Raw genomic sequence first — 13,142 nt, 5'->3', positions numbered from 1 at the left:
AAATATCTTCTCACGAAATAATAGAAACAACAAATGCTAGATGGTCACAGAGTACCACCTGCCTTGCAACCAAGTAAATATGGCCAAGTATTGACTTAAAACGGTCAAAAGGCTTGATACCACTGAGCAGACAAAGTATAAGCTCTACAATTGGAGTAATAACGGGACACTGCCTCATAGGAAGACTAACTTTCTCGGTAATCCCTTCTTCGATAACACCAGTGAAATGACAACGATTGACACAAAACGTCTCTCTAACTTTATTAAAAGTACGAAATGCTTTGTTTAAGTTCATTACTCTCCCATGAGTAACCTCATTAGTGGTATCACAATGGACCCTTGAGGTCTACGACTCTACGTGCTTTAATGACATCTGGACAGCCACTCCAACCTAACCTAACTTAAAGCCATACCAACAATGATCCGTCGTTGTATCCCAGAGCACTGTGACATTTAAGGAAATAAAAAGGTAGACAAATTGACCAAAAAAATGGATCAATGCTTGGTCCGAGCCATATGGTACCAAAATTATATACAGGTCACTTGAGCAAATAAATAAACTTAACAAACAACGTTTCACTGTAATCGCAAACAGCAGGTGGTCAGCTTTTGAATTTTGCAGAGTTTTGAGGAATCTATGGCCGTAAATTTCCAAAGGTAAAATAAAATTCCTTTTGCAGCTAGGTGGGCCTCAGCTGCCCTAACGGGTCACAACTCTTTGGTGTATATCCACATCAACAGAATGGGTAGCAGCTCATCCCATTTATAGGGGATGTGACGATGAGGAAGATACCCTCCACAATCTATGCGGATGCCCCACACTAGAAAAAAAGAAGCATGATAATATTAGAAAATAAATTCAGGGAAGCATTCTTAACCTAAATACTTACCAAGTTTCCTGTACCCTATCCAATTTTTTTTTCTTCCTGCGGAGCACAATGGACCCATGGAGATCCAAGTGAGATGTTTCTCAGCCATTACGGATCATCACCACATACAATCTAATCTAAACCTAGGGCAAATATATAAAAACACCAGAATTAGACTGAATAATAAAAAAGGGATCTATACAAATAAAGGCGACCCACACTGACAACTTCCCATCCCGTCTGTCGATTTGTCTTGCTTAAAAGTTTCAATTTTTACCAAATTTGCGTACCATTTTATGTAGATTTTATTTTTTATGAAAAAACGGACTGTTGGATTTTTATATAAAAACTAGCGGACCCGACACACGTTGTCCTGTCTACACGTCTTTAATTTGAAAATTTCAAACTTTTTTTAATAAGCTAAAACATTCTGGACCATTTTGATGAAAATTATTATTTAAATGTTATGACAAAATCTAACGTAATTACATGTAAATTTATTACAATTAGACTAATCGATAGCGTGTGAGTATGTGTAATGAAATCTTCAACTTGTTTTAATTAAAGGTAAAAAAGCTTACACTCAAACTATTTTATTTAAAAAATATATGTTCTTATTTACAAAAACTTAATTTATCGTAATGCCATTGGATGTACAATATTTTTGGTTAAACCCTGAGGTGTATAAATAAATAAATTCGATGGTTTTCCAACTCTGGAACACGCAACATATAATTGGCCGTGAGAAAAACATGGGTTTTCTAAATCTAAGCCACAAATTGTTATTGTGTGGCCTTGTGACTTATTTATAGTCATAGCATATGCCAAGCGGATTGGAAATTGTAAACGTTTGAATGGTATAGGCGAATCTGAAGGAATCATTGGGATCCGTGGTAAAAGTACAACTTTACCTTGAAATTTTCCACTCAAAATAGTGGCTTCAAGAATGTTGCCCATGATTTTTTTTACAACTAATCGCGTGCCATTACACAATTTTGGGGCATTTAAATTTCGAAGCAAAATTATAGGTGAGCCAATTTTCAGTCGCAATTATGTGATGCATTCCAGGTAAATCTAGTGAATTTAGAAACTCTACAGGATAGTTGACAACTTCGTCAGAATCACCAACAGTCTCAATCGATTTAAATGTAATTTCATCATGAAATGAATGCGCAGTCCGTCCACCATCAAGTAACGTTGCTGCAATGCCTGATGAAGCAATGGCCAATGCAATATGATTTTGAGATCGAATCCGCGCAGTTATCAGTGCGATAAGAAATGTTTTACCAGTGCCATCTGGAGCGTCTAAAAAAAAGAATCCAACTTGTTGGGCTGCAATTGAAACGTTAATTTGATCATATACATTTCGTTGTGCAGCAGTAAGCAATTGTTAATTTTCCGCAACAAAAGTAGCCAAAGAAGTCGTATCGAACTGGTGTTCACGTTGAACATCGCTGTTGATGATGTCTACTGCTGGGCGATTCGGCGCTGGCTTTCCAAAATGGATGAACGGCATGTTTGAAATAAGAATACAAATATCCACAATCATTATTAATGGCTCGTTGTATATTTCGGCGGAGAATTCAATATTAAGATTTTGATTAGTAATTCTAGTCCGATTAAAAATATCCTCACTCATTGAGTCTTTATATTTGTTCCAGAGAGCAGATGCATCAGACGGAAAACACGTTGTCAATATTATTTAAAATAATTGACGAATTTGTTGTGGAGATGAGTTCAGTGCTGCATTTGCAAGTGTGAGATCCAAATGGTTATCATCCTCCAATAAATGTAACTCACGACACGCATCGAAGAAAGAGTCGTATGAAGTACCATTGACTTTTCGCAAATATTGGAAGGACGTCGGTCCAGGGATGTTAACCAGTAATAAACGCAAAAAAAAACATTCGCGTTGCTTAGGATGAACTGTATATAATCGACATAAAGTTTTTGTCATAAATATATTAGCGAATCCTGGTACTGGAATGCCTCGTTTCCGCGGTTCCAAAGTCTTTGATTGTTTATTCCATGTAAAAAATTTAGGAACATCAGTGTACATCAACGTCCTTACGAATTGACCAACAGCATCTTGTCGACTACAATGGTTAAAAAATTGAGTAAGATTTGTTTTTGGAGCCTTCAAAGCCTGTTGTAGTGCAGTTTCTTCTGTAAAGTAAACACGCTGTCCGTTTTCAAGATGCACAACCAAATGTATAACAGCAGGATCCCTTTCATGTATAGGGAACGTACAAATGCGCCAAATAACTTCGTTGCTACTTATGTATCGACCCATTTGATAACGTGTTATTTCGTCATTGTCGTTAACATTTTGAACAGCAAATATAGCTTTATCACTACCCTTGTGAACATACTTACAAATGTATTTGATAGACTTCACCGAACTGCATAGTTCAACGTTTATGTGCGCTTTGTAGGTTTTGCACAGCAATGTCGAATATGGAACTACCCAGCGATTATCAATATCTACTCTCACACTCGTTTTTGCCATTCAACGGAGTAAAGCCAACAACGCGTTTCACCAAATACCGAGTAATAAATTCATCAAAGATTTTAATTTTTGTTTAAAGACACGTGCAGTGACATTATGACGTTGCATCGATGTTTGACCTGGCAACAGTAAACTTTTGATTTCATCCCAGATTGGATTACACATAAATGTGGTAAAAGATCAGGTCGGCCGTATGCACGTACGTAAGTCATTGCATCTTGAATATATTCCTGCATATGACGCGGGCTACCAGTGTATGATGATGGGAGAATATATGCGGTACCAATATTGTTGATGTCATTCGTTGCATCTACGTTGCCGATTACGGCGTCACGTAAATGAATGTACTCCTCAGCACTAAGTTTTGCTTAATTAAATTTTATGTATCGTAATCTCTCACTTTCGATTTTTACATACATATCGACAATGTATGCATCGGAGAATACCATTATCTTCAAAAAAAACATTGTCCAGCGGACAAAATTGTGATTCTAAACCATTCTCAGATCCCCTTAAACACACACAAAAAATTTCATCAAAATCGGTCCAGTCGTTTAAGAGAAGTTCAGTGACATACACACTCATAGAAGAATTATATATATTAAGATTACTGAATATCGAAATTAATATTTTTTATGTAAAATAAAATAAGTTTGAAGCCAATATTTTTAATTTTTGAAAAGCTATTTGAGCCGAAAGTTTTAGAGTTTTCTTTTTTTGTAAAAAAAAAACAGTTAAATTCGATTTTTCTCAAAATTTGTCCTAATGTTTAAAACAATATTTCTTATAAGTAAAAATAAGTTAGAAGCTATTATCTCAAATTCTTGAAAAGATATTTGAGTCGAAAATCATTTTTTCACCAACTTTTGTTAATTTTTTGAAAGATAAAAGTAAATTAAAGCCAATATCTCAAAGTTTTGAAAAGATATTTGAGTCGAAAACCAATTTTTAGCAATTTTTATAATTGTTTTTTTTTTTTAGAGTTATATTTTTTGTAAAAAAAACTGACAATTCAATTTTTCTCAACATTTTTCAAAATGTTGAAAACAATATTTCTTATAATGTAAAATAAGTTTGAAGAATAAATTTCAAGTTTTTGCAAAAATATTTGAATCGATAGTTAATTTTTACCAACTTTGGGTAATGTTTTTTCTAGATTTTTATATTTTATAAAAAAAAATTGTCAATTTGATTTTTCTCAAAATTTTATCAGATGTCAAAAACATTATTCTTCGATGCGTTGAATTGCTTTGGAGATGAAATCATATTTCAGTCATAAAATTTTCGAGGTGACAATTTTTTTTTCAGTTTTTTTGATATATAAAAAAAAACGTTCAATGGATTGTTTTCAAAAAATAAACTTCTTTTATATCACCTTACAATATATTATGTACAATTTAATTCAAGTCTCTTGCGTTTTTGGTTCGTAAGATATTTTGGATTAACCAAAATTTTCACCTTTTTTTTAAACTGCTATGGTAAAAAAACCATCCTCGCAATTTGCTTGAGAGCCCTTTCTGTACCTTTCTGCTTTATTATCTCCATAACAACATTTATTTTAAATCGATGTCTCTTCTGGTTCTTGAGCTATGGACGACGAAAAAAACGTCGCGAACGTACGTACAAAAAATAAAAACTTAAAAGAAAAATTACCAAAAGTTGGAAAAAATTGATTTTCGACTCAAATATCTTTTCAATACTTTGAGATTTAAGCTTCAAATTTTTGTTTATCTTTTAAAAAAATATTGTTGTCAACATTGAGTAAATTTTTTAGAAAAATCTAATTGACAGATTTTTTTACAAAAAATTAAAACTTAAAAGAAAATTCAACAAAAGTTCGTAAAACTGATTTTCGACTCAAATATCTTTTTAAAACTTTGAGATATTGGCTTTGAACTACTTCCATCTTTCAAAAAATATTGTTGACAACACTCAGTAATTTTTTGAGGAAAATTTATTCGCTTACAATAAATAAAAACTTAACAAAAAAAAAAAACAATTCTTAAACTTGGTAAAAATTTACTTTCGACTCAAAAAGCTTTTAAAAATTAAAAATATTGTCTTCAAATTCTTTTTATTTCACAGAAAATATTGTAGTTTTTTTTCATACTAAAATAAAATCTACAAAAAATAGTAAGGCAAATTTGGTAAAAATTGATGTTCGGTTCTTAATATCCCTCAATCGAAAAAATAGTAAGGCAAATTTGGTAAAAATTGATGTTCGGTTCTTAATATCCCTCAAATTCATTTCATTCATCCAATTTGTAAAAATTCAGGAAATGCTTCTAAAATTAGTAAAAATTTATTTTTGACTAAAAGTCTCTTTATCAACACTAGATTTTCGAATAATTCAACTGACACCTTTTTAAACCGAACACGAAAACCTGCAAACTTTTAAGGAAGACAAATCGACAGACGGGATGGGAATTTATCAGTGTGGGTCGTATCCCAGCCTTTTTTTAATTAAATATCGGTACATCTTATTCCTTTTTTTTAAAAAAACGGTACCTAGCGCAATACACTTAAACAATTTTACTTTTCATAAGCAATAAATTAAACTTAAGCTACCTCGAACCGAAATTGAGTTTATGAAGTATATGTTGGGGAAAAAACTACTCTCCGATTGACGGTTACCTCGATGTCTCTACTGGAACTTGAGATATGAAATATGGTGTCTCGAATACGTACGCACACACACACACACATCTCTCTAAAAATGTACGATTTGAATTTAAAAAGTCTTCAAAAGTCGAAAAATTTCAATATTTTTAACTTGTAGATAAGAGGGATTACAATATTTTCCCATTTGAATTAAAAAAAAACTATCCTCTTTTAAAAGAACACCCCTTATTGATAAAAATATGTGTTTAATAAGCTATGAACCTTTAAACCTTAACAAACAAAAACTTTCGAGTCCAATTAAAGTTCAAAACCGGTGCCGGTCATATAAACAAAAACTAAAAACACATTATTTACAAGCTCTTAAAGTAAATATCCACACCAGGGAATTTATTCACCCTTCGTTAAAGTCAGTCAGCTGGCCATGGCTTATGTATGGAAACACTAACTCAAACCAATTGTTCCGCTATAACCAAAACCATGTCCGAATACACTTGTAATATTTTGTAAAGCTCTAAAATCCAAGTATAACTTCATCACTCACTGGCATGTTATTATTTTTCGACATCCTCCTGTTCAGATTTTTCGTTTTCCAACACAGATTCATATTCACATTCACAATATCTATCACAATTTAAATTCCCTTGATGGTCGGTCATATTATGATGATGATGACGCTTGGCTGATAGCATCACTCATACACTCATGACATGTGAGTAGGTAGATGGTGTACTGTATGCGAAGCCGCCCGAAATTCTCATATCCGCCCATCCATTTTGTTTTCTCATCCCTAGTTGTTAGTTGTCCATCTGAGCTTATTTCCAAAAATTATATTTACCAATTTTCTTGCTCCTCAGTTGTCCGCATGGAATAGACTTAAGCTATATCTATAAAACCATAGATACATATATATTCTTCAGTTAGCTGCTGGAGCCCTAGCTCCGAGTATCAGGTCCAGGTCCAGGTCCATACTCCATTGTCCAACCACTGAAATATTATTAAGTAAATAAAATATATATTTTTTTTAAATGTTGGGACAAACATTTTTGGACAACCATAACCATGGCATGGTAAACATTTTGCCTGCTTTATTTTCTCACCCGAGGGCCTGTGTCGGACTCTTCCTCGATGTTCCATGATGTTCTCAAATGTAATGAATGGCAAAAACTATCTCATTTTTAGCTTGAGGCCAGATCTGAAGCCAGCCAACAATCATGATTGTATTTTTCTAGTTAGGTATACAGTCATTCAAACATATATTCGCACAAGTTACACGAATTATGACAACAACCGTCTTTTTGGCTTATTTTTATTTTGTTTGCTTTGCTTGGGAGCCAGAAGAGGAAAAAGATTTTTGTTATGCTCTAGGGTCTGGAAAATTGTGCAGGAGGTGTTGGAACAGTTGTCATTGCCCATCCGGATCTTCATCCTCATCCACATCCACCAGCACAAGTTTTACTAGAGAAGTACCATCCATCGTTGTTGTCGACAGCGCGGCGTCATCATATTCCAGTCATTACCACACGGTACTTTGGATCTGGTTGTCGTACATCACTGTCTTTCTTTCACTCCCGCATAGTCCCATTATAGTCAAGCCAGCCAGAGAAAAGCAGCAGCGTCATGTCCACATATTTTCTTTAATTGAATTTAATTGAAGCTGATTGTTTAATGGGTTCAAGAACTATAAAAATAAAAATGAAATGTGTTTTTTTTTTTTCTTTCTGGCTTTGTGTCTTTTTCTTTCTTTGGAAGAAGATAGATAAGAATTCGTTGGAACTTAGAGAATATGGGTTTAGAGTATTCTCCTAATATGATTGTGCACGCTATACGAGGTTGATATTGTTCTGTCAAGCTTGAGGGTAATTCCATAGCTAGAGCTACATCTAGTAACCGCAATGAAATCAGTTTTTTTTTTAAAGCTCTGTAAGTTGATGACTGTACTTTGTGTTCTTGAAGAAGATCGATTCTACCCTGTCTAAAGTGGTTTGCATTTTAAATAATCAGAATCATAAAATGACATGTTTGACTCCAGGCAATATTCTTTCAATTTTATTCAATATTCAATCTAAGCTCAAATGGTAACATTTTTTATAAATTCCTGGAAAAGTTTGCAGGTTTCAAAATATCACCCTTCTGCTTTTTTGCTCTTTATGCAATGCCTTATAAAACCGGATTCATTTCAAATATGCGCCGTTTCGTTCGATAATATTCTGTTTCCATCTAGATGGCGACTTCATAATACCCCCCTCGTAGAAACCCCCAATCCTTATTTGCGAAGAAGGCGGACAACCACTTTTCACAAGCCTCTTTTGAGTTCAACTTTATATTACCAAGGACGTTCACCATGGAACAGGTGGTAATCACTTGGCGCTATGCCCGGGCTACATGGTGGATGCTATGAAACCATACATCCGAGCTCCCGTAGATTCTGATGAATCATCAACGAAATGTGTGGTCTGGCGTTTTCCTGGTGGAACACTTCACCCTTCCTGTTGGGCAATTCTGAACGCTTCTGGTTCATCGCCTGCTTCAAGCGGCGCAGTTGTTCGCAGTAGATGGTAGAATTAAGCGTCTGCCCATATGGGTGAAGCTCAGTGTGTGATTTTTTCTTTTAATCCCACAAGCCACACAGATAAACCTTCCTGGTCGTTAATCCCTCTTTGGCCACTGTCTACTAAAATAATTTACCGGCCTTCGATCACGTCAGTCACCATCCGCTTCAAAAATGGGTCAATTCATTCCATTTCATCAGCATATCTTAGACGGTAATTCCGTCCAGAAGGTTTTTCTGTGTCAAATCATGCGGCACCCAAACACCAATCTTCTTTAAATCCAGCCTTTTTGCAGATGGCTTAATATGGTTTGGTGACTAGATCCCATCTCCTTGGCGGTATCACGAAATGCCACTTACTGATGTAACTCCATGATTTGATCGGTATTCGTTGTCACCGACCTTCTCCCGGCTGCCTTATCCATGGCGTCATTTTTGCCGGCTCTGAATTTTCGAAATCATTCCTCTGCGGTTCGAAGTGATAGAGTACCATCCCCCAAAACACCATTAATTTCACGGAACGTTTCTCTAGCGGATAGATTTCGGCGTTAGTAAAAACCATGCTTACACGCCTGTGACTGTTGAACGCAATATCTTATCTAATCATGCATAGCGTCGTTTTGTAGGTTATGTCAAGATCTTTCAAATGATGTATAGTATTGCCAGATACGAGCTTTTGTAGCGCTTTGTACATAGCCGCGAAATTCAAAAGACAAAAAGGTGGAAGGGAGATATTTTTCAACTTTTAAGAATCACATTTTTGCAACAAAAATTAAAGAATTTGAAAGAATTAAAAATAATATCCTTAATTCGAATCTAACTTTTAAATTTTTCTATCACATCGGGTTTTTTCATAATGCTTAAAATAACCAAAAACAGGGTTTTCAGAGATAAGTTGAAACTCAAAACACGAAATATTTCTTAAAAATAAATTGTAGGATGTTTTTGCAAAGTACGAATCTTTTTTTTTTTCTATATACAATTTAAATAATTTCAGTATGTTACTTACATTCTAGAAATTCTCAGTTGTTATGAGTTCTTACTGCACTCTATGAAGTTTTGAGGAAACCTTGAATTTAATACTTTCATATTTTTGAAAAAATATGTTCTGGATTTAATTTTTTAGTACTTATGTACATAGGTTTAAAAAAACACCCGTATTCAAATTTTTTTATATTTTTAAATATATATATTTCAAAACTTTTAAAGGGCAGATTTGTTAAGAGACCAAAATTTACTTTCTGTTGAAAATCGTCGTAGCATAAATGATATGATGAAATAGTTTTCAAAATCCTATTATAGTTAACGAAATTTTTAGTCGAAAGTCAATTTTTACCAATTGTAGCCACTTTTTTATTTCTTACATAAACAAATAAAACTTGAATGAATGAAATTATTATAAAATATCGAAAACCGAACATCAGTTTTTACTAATTTTGCTTTCTATTTTTTGTAGATTTTAATTTTCTATGAAAAAACTGACTACTGTATACAAAATTTACTGAAGGTCGAAAACAATATTTTCTGTGAGATAGAATTAGTTTGCAGCCAATATTTTAAAATTTTGAAAAGATATTTGAGTCGACAGAAAATGTTTACCAAGTTTTAGTATTGTGTTTTAGGTTTTTACTTTTTGTAAGAAAATTTACAATTCGATTTTTCTCAAAATTTAACTAAAATTTTCAAAAGATGTTTAAGGCAAAAATTAATTTTGACCAACTTTTGTTAATTTTTTTTAGGTTTTCATTTTTATGAAAAAATTGTCACTTCGATTTCAAATTTTCGAGGTGACAAATAGTTTTTTTTTTCAGTTTCTGACAACATTACTCGCACACAGGTTCTAGTTCTCAACGGAATGTTGAGCCACGTAATTTTGCTTCAAAACGCCGTTAGTTGTATTTTTTTCCAATATATGTAGTTTAAATCAGAACACATTAATTTCGATCAATGATCGTTTGATTCATTTTATTTAATTCAAATTTAAAGTTTAACACTTAAAGTTAGTTGTTAATCATTTATTTTAGTTCAAAAATCCAAACATTAGTTTCATTAAATTTGTAAAAATGTAAAAAAAAGTATAACACACGTCTTTGCTTAACTGACTCGACTTTACATTGCGGCTTTTTCAATAAGAGTGATTTTTTAAAGATTCAATACAAAGAGACAGAGCTGTAGTATGGACATTAGTTTAACGGACGCAATGGAACTTCACTTCTTGGCTATACTTACAATACATACTATACAATTCAATTTAAGTCTTTAGCATTATTGGTTCGTGAGATATTTAGGGTAAACCAAAATTGTTATCACCCACTCAGTTTTTTTGAGAGTCCTTTCTTCGTCTTTCTGCATTATTATATAACAAAATGTATTTGAAGTCGATATCTCTACTGGTTCTTGAACTATGGACGGCGATACATGCACGTACAGATATCTCTCCCAAAATCTTTTATTTGGATTCTAGGGACCTTGCAACGGTTTTGGATATCGATTAAAGTCTTTATTTCCGTGAAAGAACATTTGATTCCATTATGTATGGAACATGCTTGCAGAAGTCCTGACCTTAAATCGTCCGATATTCGTTCGATGTTCATCAATCGTCGCTGCATAGATTAAAGACATGATGACGTAGCACCACAGGAAATAATGTAGCGCCGGAGCCGTTAAATCGCACGACGGAGGCGGCCAAGCGACTTCAACATTTCGTGAGATAACACGTTATTTAAACTTGGCTTCCAATAAATGTTCAAATGGGAGACATGTGCATTCAAGAGGATACAAGCGTCTCCAGGTTTTTCTCAAAACCCACCTCTTTTATCAACTCTTACTCTCACCACCCCGCGATGAACATCGGGTGCCTAGTACCTCAACTGGAGATGGGTTTCGTACCCCAGTGGAAAGTTGTTGGGGGCAGCAAACGAAAGAGGTGGGGAGAGGTGTTTCCACTACGGCACCACTCCTTATCCAGACGGCAGCGGAGGAATTCCCGAGATGGAATCAACGGTGGCGTCTACAGTTTCAGTAAGGTTGAACTACTGAGTGAACACCTTATAAAGCTTCTTCGACATATTCGGAGCCCAGGCCTGTAAGGATCAGTTTATCCGGCTCCCCTTCCTTGGAGTTGTACTAAGGACCTGGCCATCCAGGTTGGGGGTTGTGCCGTCGGGGTAACTTCCTGGCCACGTACAAAATATCTCTAGTTGCGAAGCACCAACAAGCCTCCGATACGGACGGATTCACTGTTGACAACCCATGCAAACGAACTAAGGACACAATGGGACATGGAAATCTCCTGATCAATCAAACGTCAACCAGATTCAACACATTGCGATCGACGCACGACACTTCTCCAGTATACATGATGTCCGAACATTCCGAGGGGCCAAAATTGACTCGGACCACTACCTCGTTGTAGCCAAGGTACGGCTACGGATATCCCGGTCCAAGCCAAAACAAGGAAGTACTGTGAAAAGTTTCGACGTTAGACTGCTACAATCACAAGAAACTGCTATGTCCTTTTCCGATCGAGTCTCTAGTAACCTTTTAAGGAGTCCTAAGCTGCCTGCATTAAGCATTGAAAACCAGTGTCGATATTACCTTGCTGAGATGCCGCCTCTGAAGTGCTAGGTTTCACACGGGCAATACAGCGAAACCCCTGGTTTGACAACGAATGCCGGCAAGCGCACGCAGGGAAACAACAGGCATACAAAACGGCGGCGCTGCACAAAAGGACTAGAGTTGCTCGCGAGCTTTACGAGCAGAAGAATAGAGAGGAACACCGGCTTCTTATATGAAAAAAAGAGAGCATGAGCGGTCGAGGAGATAGAGGGATGTCACAACAGGAATGAGGTTTGTAAATTGTACCAAAAGGTAAAAAAACCTCCGAAGAATACCAGCCACGAACCGAAGCCTGTAAGGACAATCAGGGGAACATCGTAGTAGAACCGCAGTCTATATTGAATATATGGAAAGACCACTTCTCCAAATTATATAACGGATGACGAACCAAATTTAGCTGTAAGCAGGATAGAACCAACCTAGGCGACGCAGATCAATAATTCCGCCTACCCGACCTTGACGAAGTGAAGATAGCTATATCTAAACTTAAGTCAAACAAAGCTGCTGGAGCTGACGACATCGCTGCCGAACTATTCAATATGGTCGGAAGACAGCATGCCCGATGAGTGGAATCTCAGCATAGTGTACCCGATACATAAGCAAGGAGACCCTCTAAACTGCGCCAACTAGAGAGGCATTAGTATTCTTAACATTGCATATAAGATCCTTTCTGCAATATTATGTGAACTTCTGAAGCCGTTCGTCAACAACCTGATAGGTCCTTATCAGTGTGGCTTCAGACCAGGAAAGTCCACTATCGACAAAATATTCATACTACGGCAGATCTTGGAAAAAACCCAGGAGCTTCAAATCGATACCCACCATCTCTTTATCGATTTTAAAGCCGCATATGACAGCATCTATAGGGAAGAGCTCTACCGAGCAATGTCTAGTTTTGGCATCCCTGTCAAACTTATCCGTTTGATGTACAGAATGACAATGGAGAATGCACGCTGCTCTATCAAGGTCGGAAAAG

The 13,142-nt window shown here is 35.5% G+C and overlaps 1 long non-coding RNA gene across 2 annotated transcripts; it reads right to left on the bottom strand.

The window, feature by feature from the left end:
• Positions 1 to 242: 242 nt before the first annotated feature.
• Positions 243 to 7,603, bottom strand: LOC129940467 (uncharacterized). 2 transcript variants are annotated; one of them, XR_008780683.1, is made up of 4 exons: positions 7,040 to 7,603; positions 6,542 to 6,984; positions 891 to 1,012; positions 243 to 821 (listed from the first exon to the last, which is right to left on the bottom strand). It is a non-coding gene; the product is annotated as an uncharacterized LOC129940467 (long non-coding RNA). The 2 variants fall into 2 exon arrangements; XR_008780684.1 differs by having other exon boundaries at positions 6,836 to 6,984.
• Between the last annotated feature and the right edge of the window lie 5,539 nt (positions 7,604 to 13,142).

Source organism: Eupeodes corollae, chromosome 1 (assembly GCF_945859685.1).
Source record: "Eupeodes corollae chromosome 1, idEupCoro1.1, whole genome shotgun sequence".
Taxonomy (NCBI): Eukaryota; Metazoa; Arthropoda; class Insecta; order Diptera; family Syrphidae; genus Eupeodes; species Eupeodes corollae.
This window is presented reverse-complemented; position numbering and strand designations above follow the sequence as displayed.